Here is an 18,476-nt window from a genome sequence, read left to right as displayed (position 1 = left end):
ACAAACTCTAACTTCTTTAAATCGAATGAAAAGAAATAGAGATGGACAGAACGAATAGAAGAAGTTAATAGTTTTGTTGGTTGTTCTTGTGGGTGGCAAAATATAAAGAACACAAATCGATTTATCTAGACATTTACATTTAGTACAAAAACTTTGATAATAACTAAATGCTAGGGTCACGGATTGATCCGTTTTTAATATTCCAAATAATCGGTGAACAAGAGACCGCTATCATCATCACTTACATAGTTCTCAGCAGGCCTTTTTCCCTTATCAATCTCAACAACTTCGTCATCCTTCTCCTTACTGTTCTAAATCTGCAATGCAAACAAGTCCATACACCACTTCACTCATCGATGGTCATTTGTTCCTATCTTCATGTGGGCAACTCATTGCTACTTCACCAAATTTCTTCAGACACTCACGTCCGATCTTATCCTTCGAAAATGGATCAACAATCTGATGAAAAGTTCCATTGTTATAACATTCTTGGGCCCAAACAGCTAAACTCAGTTGCTTCCTATCCACCGCTCGAAGTACTGATGGTCTAGCTCACAATACTTCAAACAACGCTACACCAAATGAGTGAACGTCAGATTTTTCTTTAAGCTCCTAAAGAAAAAAGTAGTCAGGATCTAATATCCGAAAGTGCCTTTCACCATTAATGCACTAACATGAGTTTGGGACATGCTAGAGGGGCCAATTTTGGACAATCCAAAACTTTGGCCACCCAACTCTCATCCAACAAAATGTTTGTTGTCTTCACATTGCGATGAATGATAATGCGCTTTACGCCCGTATGAAGATGATTCAAACCATGAGCTGTGCCAATGCAAATCTTGAGCCATTGATTCCATGTAAGAGGAGGATTATCTATTTTATAAATGTTATCCTTGGAAAAGTAGGGCTACCACATAGCCCTGTCAGCGCAACAGGCCAGAGTTTAGGTAGATCTTGTAGCCATTCAGACACAGCCACATCGCATGCTGACATGAGTAGCATGCTCCTGCCAATGCAGTGGGTGTAAGCCAGAGTTACAAAAGGTTGAAGACGCTCCACGTGTCCAATCCCTGAGCACATCGAGTAAATCATTGAGCAGGTGAATAACAAGACACAAAGAAGGATTTGCACGGCAACCTGACCCACTCCCAGATTCAGTAATCATTATCTCAATTCATCCCACTATAAATAGACAGCTCCTCTCATGGGATTAGCTAATTTCTCTCTAGAATAGCACACATACTCTCTTTCTCTCTCTCTCTCTCTTGTAAACATTTGTAAGTCAGCTCGCTAAACATGACCTGACCTCTTATATTAATATAATACCAGTGGACATATGATTCGCTTGTTTAAGCATTCAAACCACTTTAAAACATTGTTTCTCTATCTTCTACTCATTTCCATCCCCCATACACGTGTGTCTTCTGAGTCAGCTCAGCATTTCCCACGTGCATTTAGTTGGTGTCAAAATCAAGCATCAACAGTTTGGCGCTAGAAGGAGTGCCAGATTTAGCATTCGTCTTTCATCAGGAGAATCTCTGACTAATTGATCCCACAATAGCAAATGGCTTGTCGATTCGAATTTGAGCGAACCAATCATGGCGACAAAGAGATCCCTTAGGTACAGGAGGACACTTTTCCCAAGGTACCCCCAGTCCTACAAAATATCGTGGGGGATATTTCTTCCAGCTCGCGGCTTGACCTAGCCGTCATGAGTTACTTAGAGAGGTTTGACAATACTCTCCAAACGATTAATCGAAGGTGGGATTGGTTGGATCGGCTTACGCCACCCGAATCAAATGATGCAGTGCTATCGCCAAAAATGCCTACAGGTCGCATGAAAGCATGGAAAATGTCAATAGCCCATGCCACGCGCACTGCAGCTCAAAAGAAGGGAAAGCAAGTGGCGAACAACGGGCCTAGAGGCTCTGAGGGTCCAACGAACACCGACCGCGCCCCGGGTAGAATACTCATGGCGTTAAGACTTGGTGACATGTCGCGACCTGAGCCATCCCGTGCCACGTCGTGCGAGCACTCCCACAAAAGTGCGATGCGGGGGGATTCCCATTACCGTCGAAATGATGACCCTAATCGTCATGCGGGAAGTTCTCACACTCCGCGGGTCGGTTCGCATCACCACGGAAGTCGTGAAGGTTCCCTGAATCATGCAGCGCCATCACACAGCTCTAGCCAATGTGTATCGAGATTGGCCAGAACTGTCAGTAGAGGCAAGGAGGAATCCGACCTACGGTCATTCCTCAACCATAACCTTGAGGGTCGAACCCATGTTGCGAAAAGTGAGCCATAGGTAGCACCGCTACCTCAAATTAAAGAGTTGCAACGAACTTTGGATTAGCTAAAGACTCAGCAAAATGAGCGAGGGCATGTCGCAGAAGTGTCTCCCTTTTCTCCAGCGGTATTAGCCGCCCCTCTCCGATTAAGGTTTAGAATGCCTGATATGTTGGCGTTCGATGGAAATTCTAATCCGCAGGATCACTTGTATGAATTCAACGACTTAATGGAACTTCACCAAGTTTCTGACTTGGCAAAGTGCCACAGTAGCTCTGAATTCGCATGCCAAGCAGTGGTTCAGGTTGCTCCCAACGGGATCAATCAGCTCGTGGCCTCAGATGAGCAGGACGTTCCTGAGACGCTTCCAAGCAAACAGGAAGTTCTCAATGCCTTTGAGCTACCTTAGCAACATAAGGCAGGAGAGGGATGAATCCCTCTAGTCTTACATTGACAGATTCTACAAGGAGCTCTATAAAGTAGCTCACACTCCCGAGGAGTCTGTTCGGACTCTCATCATCGCGGGAGATTGTCTGCAGACAGATCTGTGGAAAGAGCTGCAGTCAGAGGATGATGTTTCCCTCACCTGCTTCTACAGCCTTATAGAGAAATACCTCCATATTGAGAACTCCATGGCGATGCTCCACCACCACGACCCCAGCACTTCAAGCAGTGCACCTGGTCAGGGGGAAAATAGGAGGGCTAATTGCAAATGGGCTAATGACGATCAACGGAAAGGAAAGAAACAAAGGTTTGAGCGCAAGAAGTCTTATGCTTTAATTCGTCATCGCGATCGCAACAGGAGTCAATATACCCCATTGAATGCATTTGTTTCAGCCATTCTTGACAAGTCAGAAGAGGCTAGCCTGCTTGGGGAGCCTAAGCCCATGAAAGGTCCCCCTTTAGCCAAAAATAGTACAAAATATTGTCGCTATCATCGGGACAATAGGCATCACACCGATGAGTGCCGAGTTCTCAAGCAAGTAATCGAGGATCTTATCAAGTAGGGGCATTTCAAAGAGTATGTTGATGACTCTGCTCTCGTGAGGGAGAAAAATCGAGAGGAACAGGGTAAGAAGCGTCGTGATCGCAAGGGTATCTTCAGCGTAGGAATAATCTTTGGAGGATCACATCTCGCAGGGAATTCGCAAGGTGCCCAGAAAAGATATGCTCGTGCAACCCATCATGACCCCATAAGCGTGATGAACACGACACAACGACCACCAAAGGTTCGCAGAGATAAGGAAATCACCTTCTTCGAAAAAGATACAGTCTGATTGCATCATCCCCATGATGATGCTCTTATCATAACACCCTAAATAGGGTATTACGACATCCATATGATGTTGGTGGATAACAGAAGTGCTATAAACATCCTGTTCCAGCAAGCTTGTGAGAGAATAAAATTGGATGAGGTCGACCTGAAACCTGCCTCTATCCCCCTATATGGTTTTACAGGGGATCACCTGATCCCCAAGGGAACAATCTCGCTTCCAGTCACGCTGAGTGACTTTGACGAGGTGACCAAGATAACTGAATTCTTAGTAGTGGATTGTCTGTTCGCTTTCAATGACATCCTGGGATAACCTCTACTAAGAAACTTTAAGGCAGTTATCTTCATCTACAATCTTAAGATGAAGTTCCCCACCGCTACGGGGATAGGGGAAGTAAGCGAATCTTAGCGTGCATCTCGCGACTACTATGTAAGGGCGGTGCAAATGGTGTATAAGGGGAAAGAAATCCCGCGTGGCATTCCAGAATAGACAATGACGATCAACTGGATCAAACCACAGCCTGGCTCAGCTGAGGATAATATGGATCCTCGTATCAAGAACCAGTGGGCCAGGTGAGGATTTATCTGAAGTGTCGGTCGACTAAAGCGAGCCGAGCTGAGTGTTGAAGATTGAAAGCAATCTCAAACCCTAGCTCACCAGCAACCTGACCAGCTTCCTTAGAGAAAATGTTGATGTGTTGCCTGGATGCATGCTGACATGGTTGGGATTAACCCAAATGTCATCTGCCATGCCTTGAACATCGACAGTGAGGCCAGACCAGTCTGCTAGAAGAGAAGAGTTATAGATCTGGAACGATATACTATACTGAAACTTGAGGTAAATAATCTCCTTCGGAATAGATCCATCCAAGAAGTGCTCTACCCGAGTTGGGTTGCTAACCCGATTCTAGTAAATAAGCCCAACGGCAAGTGACGGACTTGTATCGACCTCACCGACCTCAACAAAGTATGTCCAAAAGACAGCTTTCCCCTACCAAGAATCTACCAGCTTATGGATGCCACCTCTGGGCACAAGCTACTGAGTTTTATGGATGCATACTCGGGATACAATCAAATTCCAATGTATGCGCTGGACGAAGAGCATACCTCATTTGTTACAGATTAGGGGCTGTATTGCTATAGAGTTATGCCCTTCGGCCTAAAAAATGCTAGCGTAACTTACCAATGGTTGGTTAACCAAATATTCTCCAAGCAGATCAGGAAGTCTATGTTGATGACATGCTGATAAAGTCGCATGTCGCTTTAGATCACATATCACATCTCGCTGAGATGTTCGACATCCTCCGGAAGTATAGAATGAAGCTAAACCCCCTTAAATGTTCCTTCGGAGTTCCTTCGGGGAAATTCCTGGGGTATATGGTTAACCTAAGGGGAATATAGATCAACCTCGAGAAAATCTAAGTTCTCCTCAATATGAAAAGCTCGACCAGCAAAAAGCAGGTTCAGAGCGTCAATGGGCAAATAACAGTACTCAGTCGCTTCATATCGAGAGCAACTTATCGTTGCTTGCCATTCTTCAAGGCTAATAAGAAGTCTGAGTGGACTCCCGAGTATGAACTGGTGTTCCAGAGCATTAAAGAGCACCTTGGAAAGCCACTTTTTCTGTCCAAACCTCTCCCCCAAGAGATCCTCCTCCTGTATCTGTTTGTCTCTTAGTACGCGGTTAGTGCAGCATTAGTTCGGGAAGAGAACAGGGATCAATGACCAGTGTATTACGTGAGCAAGCATTTGTTGGATGCCGAGATGCGATATCCAGAAATGGAGCAATTAGCTTATGCCCTATTGATCACTTCCAGAAAGTTGCGACCTTACTTCCATGCCCATACGATCCATGTAATGACCAGTTACCTGCTCAAGCAAGTCCTCCATAAGCCAAAGGCAATGGGTAAATTGCTCATATGGGGCATGGAACTAAGTCAGTTTGATCTGCAGTACAGACCGAAGGCAACCATCAAAGGGTAGGCTGTTGCTGATTTCATCTCAGAATTTTCATACCATCTGATCGAGGAATCCGAGCAACAAGCCAGCAAAGTCACTCAAGAAACTGCTCAGAACATGTCGATCTGGAGCCTGTATGTCGATGGATCATCGAACAAGAAAAGGGTCAGGGCAAGTCTTCTCTTCTTAAGTCCCGAAGGGACTTGTATTCATGGCATCCTCCAGTTTGGGTTCAAAGCGACCAACAATGAGGCTGAGTATAAAGCTCTACTCATTGGGTTGCGGTAGGCCAGAGAAACTAGGTCAACCGTGATCAGCATCCATAGTGACTCCATACTGGTTGTCAACCATATTTTGGGAGAATATCAAGCTAAGGAATAAAATATGATCAACTATCTGAAGAAAGCTAAGGTCGCGTTTGAGCCGTTCAAGCACTTCACGATCACACTGATCCCTAGAGATAACAATTCTGCGGCAGATGCCTTGGCAAGGATAGCCTCATCACTAGATTCAAATGCACCAAAGAGTATTCCTGTTAGGTTCATAGAGGCTCCCAATGTCAGCTCGACTGGATAGCCCGTGAATATGGAAAAATTAGTTTCTTGGAGAACCCATATCATTCAGTATCTCCGAGATGAAACCTTGCCCAACGACAAGGTCGAAGCAAGGACCCTGAGAACAAGAGCTGCTCGTTACACACTTATAGGAGACCAACTGTATAAGCAAGGGTTTAGCGCCCCTCTACTCCGATGTGTAACCGGTGAGGAAGCAGACTACATCATGAGAGAGATACATGAAGGGATCTGCGGTAATTACACAGTCGCATGTTCTCTCACTAACAAAGTTGTTCGTCAAGGGTATTACTAGCCACCGAACCAAGAAGACACCTACAACTTTGTCAAAAAGTGTGACAAGTGCCAACGGTTTGTGAACATACCGCGAGCTTCTTCCCACTAGCTGATAACCATGACCAGCCCCTGGCCATTCTCCATGTGAGGAATCTATCTCATTGGTCCCATGCTGGTTGGTAAAAGGGAGTTAGTCAAGTATGCGGTGGTTATAGTAGATTACTTCACCAAGTGGATCGAAGCAGAGCCATTGGCCGCGATCACAACCAAAAAGCTCAAGGACTTCGTCTTCAAGAACATTGTGTGTCACTATAGGATTCCTCATACCCTTATCTTTAATAACGGAAAGCAGTTCGACAATGAGGAATTCAAGCAGTTTTACGATGAGTTGGGCATCCATAAAAAATTTGCCTCTTTCGCAAGACCGTAAGCAAATGGTCAAGTTGAAGCTACCAACAAGACCATCAAGCACACTCTGAAGGCCAAACTTGGTGCAGCCAAGGGAAATTGGGCCGACGACCTTCCTAAAGTTTTGTGGGCATACAGGACAACTCCGAGAACCTCTACCTCAGAAACCCCCTTTTCGCTAGCATACGGCTGCGAAGCAATGATCCTTATAGAGGTAGGAACTAGTTCACTTCCTGTTCAATGAGGCGCGTATGCGCGTAAGTCTGAATCTAGTTGAAGAACATCACAGCAAGACCCAACTAAGAATAGCCTTGTTTTAAAACCTAGACTGGACCGGTAGGTTTAACCGGTTGGACCAAGACCCGAAGCCTTCTCTAGGTTGGGTCACTCTTTTTAACTGTTTCAAGTTTAAAATATAACAAACAAGTACGCATCAATCCCAAAAGGTTTCAAATCCAGTAAACACACCCTCTGGCCAAATGCAAATCAGCAATGACCTCCCCTTTTCCGACAACCTTCCACTTTCCCTTGCTGTCGGAAACCACCTTCTGACTTTCTCTGGTGTCGTCACATTTCATCTCCCGCTGCGGCGTGATGTTTCATCGTCCAAATTCACCGCGCGATTTTTCTTCCATTTTTCAATGTTGATCAACCTTCTCCGGCATCGACAGGCTTCCTCAGCCACTGATCTACCTTCTCCCAGGCTCCTTTGTTGTCGTTCATAAAAGATCTAGTCATCTCACCAAAAAAAGCCAACGCGACCAGTGACTTCCACCACCGATCTGCCATTTCTGGCGATGCCTGTACTTGCTAGCTGCCGATTCGCCCTCCCCATCATCTGATCTACCCTCCCTGGTGTGTCGCCACTGCTCTCCCAGTTGATCACCGATTTGCATTTGGCCAGGGTTGTGTTTGCTAGATTTCAAACCTATAGGGTTTGATGGTATTTATCAGGGGTGTTTTTGTTAGATTTTAAACCTATCAAACCATTGGTTCAACTATCGGTTCAACTGGTTTAACAGGTAACCCGTGACCCGGTCATCTGAACGGGTTACCCTCCGATTCGAGTTTTAAAACAGTGAAGAATAGCAGCCCATCAACAACGGGCGAAAAGGTTCTTCGACTCTAAGGTCAGAAGAAGAGACTTCTAGGTTGGTGACCTCATTCTAAAAGAAGTCCTTCTTGGTACTAGAGAACCAAGTGCGGGAGTTTGGGGACCAAACTAGGAAGGCCCATACCGCATCGCCAAAGTGATGAGACTGAGGATTTATCATCTCAAGAGGCTAAATGGTTCCGAAGTACTGCGAGCTTGGAATGTTGAGTACCTCCGACCATATTATCAATAATTCTGAACTCAATTTTTCCTTGTAAAGATTTTACTTTTCTTAAACTCTTGTAAATATGACAAGTTCTCTTGTAATCATTTTTACATATGTATAAGTCTGTTCACATAAAACTTGCACCAATGCTGTTGTAAACAGTTAGAATGCGATCTCATGTGTAATGTATATAGGGTACGAAAATTATAGGCTGCGTTTGGTTCAAAATTTGGGGGTTTTGGGAAAAGTTTTTTGAAAAAAGTTAAAAAAAAAAGTTGAATTGGGCGGGTATTACGAGGTAAAATTTATAAATTAATAAAATCTCCTTTATGTTTGTTTTTTTACAAAATACCCCCTATAATAAAACATTAAAAGTTAACAAAAATACCCCTAACCCACCCTCAAACACCCCCAGCCGGCGACCACCACCGGAGGTGGACGGAATCGCCGTATGGGCGCATGACCGGTTGGATCTTGCCGGTCATGCGTCGCTATGGCCTTTTCCGGCCAGATCCACGGTGGATCTGGCCGGAAAAGGCCAGATCTACGGTCAGATCTGGCCGTTGACGGCCAGATCTGGCCGTATTTGCTCTCAACGACGGCCAACAAACGGTCGTCGTTGATGGTCAACGACGACCGTTTGTTGGCCGTCGTGACCGAGTGTTACGGCCAAAGATCTGGCCGTCAACGGCCAGATCTTTGGCCTTAGATCTGGCCTTTTTCGGCCAGATCCACCGTGGATTTGGCCGAAAAAGGCTAGATCGGCGCACTGCCGGCCAGATTCAGCCGGTAGTGCGCCATTCTACCAGATTCCGCCATTTTCCGGTGGTGGTGGCCAGAATCTAGTAAATGTGGATTATTGGGGTGTTTTTGTAATTTAAAAAAAAATATTTAGGGGTATTTAATTAAATTATCAAATTTAAGGGGTTTAAAAAAAGTTGAATAATTTTGGGAGTAGTATTCCCAAAAATCTGAATTTTTGGGTATTTTACTGTTTAACTTTTTTGGGAATACTAAAAGTAGTATTCCCAAATGTGAAACAAACGCAGCCATAAGTACTCATGAAAGATTGACAAAGCGACGTCTTTATTTATTAAAAAGAGAAAGTACATAAGCGAGCAGGAAAAAGACTACAAAAGCAGATCACTGGTCTTTGTCCCTAGGTCCTGGAGGGGCAACCTCGACATCCTAGGACTGGTCGCCGACCATCTGTTCGGGCACAGGCTCCTCAGGGACATCTCTAGATGCTCTTCTTCCAAGCCAGGTCCATGAGTCGCTTCCTCATCCTCTGCCTACGTCATGGTTGCAAGAGCATCTCGATACTCGTCGGGGAGGTTGGTTAGGTCCATCTCAAGGTTTTTCGGTCCAAGGGCAAAGATGGACTGAATCGTCCATTCAACAGTCCTCCTCTGGAGCTCCGACTCCTGCTATTGCATCTCTGTAGTCAACGAAGTGACACAGCCCTAAGTGTATTGGAACTCGGCCTCAAGCGCCCATCTCTGCTTCTTAGTGGTCTCTTACAGCTCGCCCCTTTCCCTCTATACTCGTAAGGCCCGCTCGGAGGTCGTTTCCAGCTTCTGCTCTTTCTCGCCAGCCTCCCTGGTGAGTCTGGCCACTGGCCACTGTCCTCTGGAGCTCCTTCACTTCCTCTTCGTGCTTGTCCAGCTCGACCCTTTGAAAATCCACCGTGAGAAGAGCAACATTCCTTTCAGACAAATGCTGGTTTTCATGAAATGTGGACGAGTCCCTCTCTACTCGTGCAACCTCTAATTCCCGTTTGAGTTGCACATTCTCTTCCCTCAGCTTGACTAGTCCTTCGGCAGCCCCCAGCTGAACCTTTTGTAGGAACATGTGCATATAAAACAAGGCCTGAATAACGAAGAGAATAAAGAGCTAGCTTACTTTTCACTAAAAAGCAAACAAAAGTCCTCGCTGAGGACAGCTTGTTTACTTGGCTTAGGTGCTCGAAGGATGTGGACATCAGGTCCATGGGGTTGGAGGCCATGAACTGCTCGAACGCCTTCGTGAGCCCTCATTCTAGCAGAGTGAAAATTACCGACTGTAGATGATCTGGGAGCTGGCCCATCGAGTCTAGCATGGGCGTGCCTGTGCCCGCAACAGGTGCAGTCTCCCTCACGAGCTCCTTGCCCGACCTCCTTCCGGTATTTGCAGCCTCTCTTTGCCTTGTCCGCGGACCCTCTAGGGCACTAGAGATGTCGGTCGCACCCTTGAGAACGCTTGGTAAGGCTGTAACCTCTCAGGCTAGACGCCCAAACCCTCCGTTTCGAACTCCGACTCCTTGGTCAAAAGTTGCCTCCTTTTCTTAGGCCTTTAGGCCTTCATCTTCTGCTTCGAGTGAGCAGCCGAAGGCTGGGGAGCGCCTGCAGGTTGAATAGGAGCACCCGTCAGTGTCCCTCTGACGGGGGGACCGCTGGGCGCGGCTCCAAGTGGTTTAATGACACCAAGTCGGGGGAAGGCGAACTGCCTAGGTCGCGGCGATCTGGGCAACTTGGGAGGCATGGTCACTGCATGCAAACATCGTTAGCAAAACAATTCACTGCATGCAAAATAAAAAAAAAAAATAACCTAAGGTTACTAAACTTACTCGATGTGGTCTCTAGGGTCGCTTCAAATTTGAAGAAACCGTACTTTAGTAAATTTACAGTTGTCACGAGCAATCTTGCATCGTGACTCTCTTCGAGCAAAAAGCCGAAGGTAATGATCCTATCTAGATCCTCGAGGAGCATTAACCTGGTCGTCTTGTTAACTGCGAAGAAATAAAGAGCTCGTTAGCAAAGAACAAAAGTAAGTCTGCAAACTCAAAAAGAAAGGAGAACCTAGTCGGCTCCTGAAAATGGCAAATGCCATCGTATCGAAAGAAAAAGAACTTTGTTTCGTATGCCCCTACGTTGCTTGGGTAACTGTATATTCCCGCTTCAATGGTAGGTCACTTCGAAAGATAGTAAGAATTCTTGTCCTTACTCTTCTTCAAGATGTACGAGCAACCGAGCTCTAGCGCAGTTAGCTCACCTAATTCGTTTTCGCCGCACGCAATTTACATAGCCACGGCTATCATGTATGCATTCGATGTAAGTTGTAGTGGTGCGATCTTGAAATGATCGATGACCAACCTGACAAAAGGGTGGAAAGGGATCAACCCGCCACTCTTGAATATGTTCTCGGAGATCGCAGCCATTCCCTCTGGCGGGTTCTGAGTTGTGTGTACCCTATCTTGGAAGACCTCCACACTAAGAACGTATTGGTCTATCACCCTCTGCATTTCCTCGACAATAATAATTGAAAGAATCTCTTGAGGGGGACTCGTAGGAGCATCCTGCACAGGCGAGCTGGTTCCCTCCTCAATTCTGGTCATTGGAGAGTCCATTTTTCTGCAGTCTGAAAAGAAAAGTGACATGCAGAGAATCACTCAGTCCTCGTACATTACTTTGTACGATGACGTGGAAGAAAAAGTAAAAATTTCCTCCCTTAAACCCTAGAAAAAACCCTAACATAATGCTTTTAGAGCCACCATTAATGGCTCAAACCCAAGGAGAATATTTCATCTCCGATCAACTACCGACAGACTGTCATCGCATGGCAACTATTAAAAACAAGAAAAAATAAAAGTGGTAAAAGAACCATCTTTACCTCTTGAAATGAGAAGATTAATCCTCCTGCTCCGAATATCAAGCGCACACCAGTCTGAAAGGTAAAGAATCAAGGCTCACGAAAGTTTCTTGCTCTCTTTGAGAATGTAAGTATTATGACTTTGCCTGAAGAGAGCTTGGGGTTTTATAGTGAAGGAAGTGGCGCTTTGGTTTCCCGAAGTCAAACGACATTTGGGTGAAAAATGCATCTAACCGTTGATCGTGACCACGTGTCGCGAATCGGCAAAGAAGAGTGATCGTCACGCCTCGAGAAACCAAATCGTCATTCCCTTCCGTTGAAACACTCAAGTGACAGCTCGTCTCCCTCCACCATATTTAATGCGCCCATGTCCACATTTAATGCTCTGATAAGGAATGTCGTTTCAACATGGCTCGCATTTAATGCGCATGGCTAGCACTTATTGCACATAAGACATGTCTGTCAGAACAAAAGGTGTTCCATCGATGCATCAGCTGAAAAAGTGTAACGGATAACATCTGAAGAGGTCGTTACATAAAACACTCTTCACCTTATGTCAATCGCAAAGCGACGTGACCTTTCGAGCTCATCCCGTGTTAGTCACGAAGCGACGTGACCTTTTGAGATCATCCCTTTTCAGTCGCAAAGCGACGTGACCTTTTGGGCTCATCCCCTGTCAGTCGCAAAGCAACATGATCATTCGATCTCATCTCATGTCAGTCGCGAGGCGACGTGACCCTTCGACCTCGACGGGTATCAGTTGCGAAGCAACATGATCCTTTGTCTTTAGCAAAAGTTGCTAAGTGTAATCAGGTCACGAAATTCAGTCCAGGCCAGAATCATCGTTATGGCACTGAATGTCTAAAGACAGGTAGCTGACCCACCAGGTCGGATTGACCAGTGTCTCTTCGACGCATCAAATCGAGGCATAATATGTAGTTTTCAAGGTTCGATTCTCAAACCTTAAAAACTATGGGACTTCTGTTATGCCTGGAAAAGTAGGGCTGACGCAGAGCCTTGTCAGCGCAAGAGGCCAAAGTTTAGGTAGATCCTGCAGCCATTCAGACGCAGCCACGTCGCGTAATGACATGAGCAACATGCTCCTGCCAGTGTAGTGGGTGTGCGCCAGAGTTACAAAAGGCTAAAGACGCTCCACATGTCTAATCCCTGCGCACGTCGAGTAAATCAGTTGAGCAGGTGAATAACGGGACACAAAGAAGGATTTGCACAGCAACTTGACCCACTCCCAGATTCAGTAATCATTACCTCAATTCATCCCACTATAAATAGACAGCTCCTCTCCCGTTTGTGGGATTAACTAATTTCTCTCTGGAATAGCACACATACTCTCTCTTATAAACATTTGTAAATCAGCTTGCTGAATGCGACCTGACCCCTTATATTAATACAATACCAGTGGAGGTAGGATTCACTTATTTAAGCATCCGAACCACTTTAAAACATTGTTTCTCCATCTTCTACTCATTTCCATCCCTCATACACGTGTGTCTTCTGAGTCAGCTCAACATTTCCCACGTACATTAAGTTGGTGTCAAAATCAAGCATCAACAATAAAGATGATCACAAAGGGTTCCACGAGCCATGTGATCATATATCAGGATCATCTCACCATCTTCGTCACAGTAACCTATTAGAGAGACCAAATGACGGTGTCTAAGCTGGGAGAGTATTTCAATCTCTGTTTTGAATTCCAAGACACCCTATTGTGATCTTGGATTTAAGCGTTTGATGGCAACAGGAGTGGCCTCATTATTAATGAACCAGTCTTTGTACATGTTACCAAACCCTCCAACCCCGATTACCAAAATATCATCGAAGTTGTTTGTTGCCACTTTGATTTCAGAAAGTGAAAAGTGGGTACAAAGATCATCAAATGGTTGAGTTAAGCCACGGGACTTACCTGAATTGGCGATCGGAGAAGAAATTGGAACCATTGAAACCCCAGTGTTGGAAACTGAGTCCATTGCTTTTCGTCTACACCCTAAAATGAATAAAATTAAAATAAAGATCATAACAAAGCTGGATACAGCACCTATGGAAATTTTAAGTACTGCCTGTTTAGTACTCTTGGGCTTTGTTGATCTTGGACTTGGTGACACAACCTAAGAAGCTCCTGCCAAATTTTTATCACTGTCCACTTTGAAGATTTCAAGGCCGTTCAGGATGGCATCAGAGTATTTAGTCTTCCCTTCGCACGCTGAGTGCAGAAAAATAGTGAGATTCTTCGTTTTTTCATTTCCTTCTGACCCTATTCTTACAGCGTAATCTCTGCATACGGGAACACCGTTTCCACCACTCCATTGAATTACGTCTGCTTCAGTCTCAGCAGTTTGATTAACTATGAAGATCTCAAACACTCTTATCACCAAATTCTGTTATCTCTTTTTGGAACTCGCAAAAATGAAGCCTAACAAAATACGTAAACCCGGAATCCACTGGGAACTCCCAAGTGAGATTATAATTTTCGTTAACATTCCTGTCCCGTCCCATCGACATGACGGTCATATAGACTAGTGATGGAGCTACATAATTCGCTACTAGTTGAAACTAAGACTAATACTACTGTTAACAAGAAAAGCACGTGGTCTAGCGTCTGTAAGGTAGTCATTGTACCAATCAAACCAGGTTCCGTACATCCCGGTGTCACTTGCAGGTGAGATAGGAGCTCCACCGACATTTATTCTGTATAACGTCTCAAGGGCATTGCTCTTTTCAACTCTGTAAGGATTCAGTTGGCCTAGAAATTTTAATGGTGCATCTTCTGCTTTGGTATAATAAAGATTGGGGGGCATGGATGATTTTTCAATTCCGTTGATAAAAGCATATGCATCTTGGTGGTTATGACTTCGAGTGAACGTTATGTTTAGCCTCCCATCTTCTTCAACGTTAATGCAGAATTCTTTGTGAAAGGTATGTTGGTCGTGGGTAGTGGTAGTAGTTGAAGAATTAAAGTTACTAAGAAGGGTAAAAGAACCGGCTTTGACAGAGAATATTGCTTTAGAACTCTCAAAACCTTGATATGAAGCTGGACAGAAATAGAGGCGGATTAACTTTTGACCTGCCGAGATGAGGAATGTGTAGGTCAATTGAGAACGAGAATGTCGGACTGTCCAGTAGGTTTTGTCGATGATGCTTAATGACGGTGGAGTTTCAGAGATTGTTGATTCGGCCTTTTTTGGTAATTCTGGGGGGAAGTATTCAGGTTTATCAATATCTCCAATCCAGGTCCGTCAGTCCTGAGGAATTATGGTGCCTGATGAACCACAATTGAGAAGTATGCTTGTTTGAGGCTTTGGAGCCGGTGAATCGCCTGAAACAGCAGTGGAAATAAGGTAGTTAAGGAAGATATAGAATTAGGTGAGAGGAACAGATAGGATTTTTGAAAGAAGATACTTGTTGCAAGTGTCCTCCATTGTTACATTCAAATGATAATATATAGAGGAATTGAACAAATAAAAAAAGCTAAGAGAAGCTGCTATTTATGCTGCAAGAGATAAAACATAACAAGAACAATGAATAATGAATAATGTATTTTATTTGTTTTGAAAATAAAAAAAATAAAAAAAGTTTTACTCAACCCAATATTATTATAATACATGTTTTACAATTATTACAAGTTTTCATTTAACCCTCAACTACAGTATAATGTCTAATAAATGTCCATAATTTATTTTCACTCTGACATATGTTTAAATGTAAGCTCCCATTCTCATATAAATATTAACTTTTTATTTTGGTGTATGGAGTACTGGAGACTACGGAGTATTATTTGAAATTCTTGTTTCCATTATTATTTTAAATTTTTAGTTATTTTTCTATTCAACCCAATATTTCCCAAGGAAGTTTCATTACAAATGAGTAGTGGAAAATTCTTAAATTATATAGATACCTTTTTTTATTCTTACCGATTAGAAGAATTTTATCTCGACTATTAGTCAAAACATTGTGACCACAATTGATGATTCTGAGACAGTTTAAGACATTAATTACCTAGCAGACTAGCATAGATAACCATATATCTGTCAATGACTTGGCTTGTAGAAGCCTTTGGCAGCATTTAATCTAATGGTTACAAGTAAGGGTGTTCAAAAGAATCGGTTGGAACCAGAACCGGCGGATACCCTGGGTTTGGTTTCGGTTCCTACCCAGAACCAGTCGTCAATGGGTAGGTTCCGGTTCCAAATTTTTGGAACCGTTACTGTGCGGTTCCGGTTCCGGTTCCTATAGTTAGGAACCAGAACCGGAACCAAGAACCAGGAACCGAGACTAATATAAAATAAAATTAAAGATTAGGGGAGTTAATATAAACTTTTGTAGAAAAAATAATGTGAATACATTTATATTTATATTTCATAACATTTAAAGTAAGTTGGTTTGACTTTTGAGAATCTACCTTTACAAAGTAATGGAGTTTGTAATTTTGAATTTATAATTTGTAATTTTATTTTTGTTAACAAGTGCCAGGTGGGGGGGTATTTGTAAGTTTTTAAAGTTTTTTTACCATTTTAAAAACTTTTGGGGGGTCATGTAATTTTACAGGGTACCAAGAACCGGAACCGGAACCGTTGTTACAGGTTCTGGTTCTGGGTACCTAGGAACCGGAACCGTCGATTCCGGTTCTGGTTCCAAATTTCAAGAAACCGTTGGTTTCGGTTTCGGTTCCGGTTCCTTCAAAAAGTGTAGGATACCCGGAGCCGAACACCCCTAGTTACAAGCACAAGAACATTCCCTGAGGACCAAGCTAAATGCCATCTTCTAAAGCTGGAGGTCATGAGTCATAGGCGTCAAGTCACAAGACACGTAACATGTTAACTCTGTTTGAATGTCTGAGTCATCTGATCATCTCCAGGATGACATCTTCTCTTTTCTTCAACACCAAAAATGGCACAGTGCTGCATTTGAAGATCAAAAGCAACTAGCGTAAGAGACCTAGACCGAATGAAGGAGACAGGATAATGTTAATTTTACAACGATTTCTTTTTTCCACCCACGACCAAACCGTGTTGTACCCTTACATTTTGAAACTTATTGGGACGGAAAGTTATTAAGGCAAACTTGGGTGGGCAAAAGTTGTTTGCTCTTTTATTTATTTATTGAAAGACAGACAAGTGGTTTACAAAAATGTATTTTGAAATTTGAAACTGCAAACATCTCCTTCCTTTCTTCATCAACAGGTAAAACACACAACCTGCAGCTACTCAGTGCTACTCTTGACTATTTTTTTTTTTTTTTTTTTTTTCATTTATGATTTAAATGTGAAGGTCAAAAATGGCTCGGACCAAACAAACCACTCGCAAATCCACCGGAGGCAAAGCTCCTCGGAAGCAACTCGCACCAAGGTACCTTTATAAATCCTTTCCATTTCGGTTTTTTTTCTTAACATCTGTATTTACAGAACAAAAACTATTTTTCTTAATGACGTTTCAATTAGGTTAAATGGTCGTGAATCATAAAACTTCATGGATATGGAATATTTTAATTTCCATTTTGCTATATTCATGTTGTTGGAGCATTAAGAAATATTAAGAAGGTTTAAAAAGAATTGGAGCAAAAACTATTAGTAATTTCTTGCCACATCCAAATGTCATGTTTTATAGATCTATAAAGCCTGAATGTGCAACTACTTTTATGTTATCAGCCCATGTAAAATCAGATGATCTAGTCTGTTGTTAATTACAATGTGCAAGTTATGCTATAAAACTATATATGTCCTCAGCCATTTTGGGGAGGTTCATTGCTATTTGAGTATTGACCATAATATTCAGTAATTGTTGCTTTTAATTCAATTTTAAGGCTGCAAGAAAATCAGCACCCACCACTGGTGGAGTCAAGAAACCTCATCGTTACCGCCCCGGAACTGTTGCCCTTCGGTACAGAATTTTATGCATCACATCACCAAGAACTTTTTCATTTTCCCTCTTCTGATGCTCTGCTTGAAAAAAATAAATACCAATTCAGTGGATTTCTCTTTTTGTTTTGAACAGTGAAATTCGGAAGTACCAGAAGAGCACTGAACTCTTGATCGTAAGCTGCCCTTCCAACGTCTTGTCCGTGAAATTGCGCACGACTACAAGGTAAATTTTTTGTTAGATTAAGTTTTCTCTCTTCTTTTGTTTGTCCCTTTATACAATTTGTTTCATCATTGTTTATCTAATCCGAGGATCCAGTTTATATTCTTTCTACTTTGTTTCTGCTTAGACGGATTTGAGGTTCCAGAGTCATGCTGTTCTCGCAATTCAGGAAGCTGCAGAGGCTTACCTTGTTGGTTTGTTTGAGGATACAAATCTATGTGCTATTCATGCCAGGAGGGTAACAATCATGCCTAAGGACATCCAGCTTGCCAGGCGAATCCGCCGTGAAAGAGCTTAGATGTTCTGGTTTGTTTGTTCATTATATTCTTTGTTCATTTCGGTCAGTTGCCATGTATTTTACTGTTAGACTTACTCTGAGACTCTAATCTGAACATTGATCTGCTTACTGAAACACTAAATCCCTGTACTCGCTCACTTGTTCTTTAAGACAAGGATTTGACATTCTGTTCTCTCTATTATATTGCTTTCTTTTCTCTTCTTAGTCATATTCTAAATTTATTTGCTATTTATTTTGAATGCTCTGAATTCAGAACTGGGTAAGTTGTTAGATCTCACAACTTCAGTGGCCAGAGAACTTATGGGATAATAATATTACCTAATAGTTGGCCATAACTCATAAGGGCATTTTTATCTTGGCTTT

At 43.2% G+C, this 18,476-nt stretch overlaps 3 pseudogenes; 1 reads left to right on the top strand and 2 right to left on the bottom strand.

Annotated features, from left to right (window-relative positions):
- Positions 1-635: 635 nt before the first annotated feature.
- Positions 636-13,708, bottom strand: LOC116116666 (annotated as a pseudogene).
- A 138-nt stretch (positions 13,709-13,846) lies between these two features.
- Positions 13,847-15,801, bottom strand: LOC116116665 (annotated as a pseudogene).
- A 1,031-nt stretch (positions 15,802-16,832) lies between these two features.
- LOC116116556 lies at positions 16,833-18,259 on the top strand (annotated as a pseudogene).
- Positions 18,260-18,476: the final 217 nt, after the last annotated feature.

This window comes from Pistacia vera, unplaced genomic scaffold, assembly GCF_008641045.1.
Source record: "Pistacia vera cultivar Batoury unplaced genomic scaffold, PisVer_v2 Contig78, whole genome shotgun sequence".
NCBI classification, from domain to species: Eukaryota; Viridiplantae; Streptophyta; class Magnoliopsida; order Sapindales; family Anacardiaceae; genus Pistacia; species Pistacia vera.
This window is presented reverse-complemented; position numbering and strand designations above follow the sequence as displayed.